Raw genomic sequence first — 1,632 nt, forward strand, 5'->3', positions numbered from 1 at the left:
AAACGGGTCTTAATATAGTATTTTTAAAATTATATTAACCGACACAAGTGGCGTGAGACCAAAATCAAAATTTTCACCTGAATATCTCTCTCCTTCTGTCCTCCAAGTAAACCTACCAGCGCATTATGCGAATATTTCGGTTTTACAGATTTCCACAAAAACCCTCCCCATTCTGTCTTTATAAATACAACCCTCTTCCTTTAACTAAAACCAAAGACCAAACAAAAAACCTAAAATAATATGAGCCAAGCTTGAAAAGCGACTTCCAAATCTGCGAAAAGAAATCGGTAGATTACCGTCGCTAGATGCTCAGTCTCGTCTACTTCCGTACCGTCTACCGCGCTTTTCTCCGGTCACCGGTCATTCCTTCGCCTGTAATCCATCGAAAAATCCCTCCTCCTCGATTCCCCGACCGTGATGTGCCTCGACAAAGAGCCCAAATTCTGCAGCTCCTTTCCGGTAGCCCAAACATTCTTCACCTCTACAAAATCTACGAAGATGAAAACTTCCTTCACATGGTAACCGACCTCTGCCCGAACAACGATCTTACGAGAGATTCCACCGGGCCGTTATCCGAACGCGCCGCCGCTAGCATTCTGGTCCAATTAATTTCCGCCATTAATCACTGTCACAAAATGGGGGTGGCTCACCGCGATATTAAGCGATAATATCCTTTTGATTCTCAGGACAGGTTGAAATTGGCTGATTTTGGATCTGCGGAGTGGTTGTCGGGTGTGGAGAGGGGTTGAGGTGGGGTGGTGGTACGCCGTATTACGTGGCGCCGGAGGTTTTTAATGGGTAAAAGAATACAATGAGAAAGTGGATGTGTGGAGCGCCGGTTTATTTTGTATTATTATGTTTCGGGGTTCCACCTTTTTACGGCGAAACTCCGACTGAGACATTTCAGGCTGTTTTAAGGGCAAATTTGAGATTTCCACTAGGAATTTTAGGTCGGTTTCGCCTGAAGCTAAGGATTTGTTGAGGAAGATGATCTGTAAGGATGTTTCTAGAAGGTTTTCAGCTGAACAAGTCCTGAGTAAGTATTTTTTGGCCCTTTTTTGGCTTTCATTTTAGTTTGACTTTGGTCAACTCCAGCTGATTTTGATCTTATATTTGTTACTTGCAGGACACCCATGGGTAATTAATGGAGGATCAATGGCTGATTAATAGTTGTTATTAACTATCCTATAAATACTAGCAGAACAGAACTTGTTTGCTTCTGCTGTATATATACCAGAAAATGTCACCAGCTCCAAATGTTTGAAGATTGAAATGGCCTATGTGAAAAAGGAAGAGAATGAGGGAAAAGAAAAATATAGAAGGGCTACTCGAGGTGTAGCTTTTCTCTATGGTACTGTATTGTGGAGAAGAATCTTGTGAGGATAATGAATCTCCTATGTATTGTGAGAAAAAAAAAAAAAAAGATAGCGGCTATGTAAAATCTATATGCTTTTTCCCACTTTTATATGTTTTTTTGAATATGAAAGGTTGAGGAAGAGAAGGAAGGATAAGTGCTTATCCTTCAGTTTTGTATAAGGAGCACTATGTAATAAAGTTTGCTACTTTATAATACTATGGATTTTTATGATATTTTCTATGATATTTCTGTCTCTTCTCACTGTTGGTTGAGGA

The 1,632-nt window shown here is 40.4% G+C and overlaps 1 pseudogene; it reads left to right on the plus strand.

The window, feature by feature from the left end:
• Positions 1–305: 305 nt before the first annotated feature.
• LOC109211512 lies at positions 306–1,298 on the plus strand (annotated as a pseudogene).
• Positions 1,299–1,632: the final 334 nt, after the last annotated feature.

This window comes from Nicotiana attenuata, unplaced genomic scaffold (assembly GCF_001879085.1).
Source record: "Nicotiana attenuata strain UT unplaced genomic scaffold, NIATTr2, whole genome shotgun sequence".
NCBI classification, from domain to species: domain Eukaryota; kingdom Viridiplantae; phylum Streptophyta; class Magnoliopsida; order Solanales; family Solanaceae; genus Nicotiana; species Nicotiana attenuata.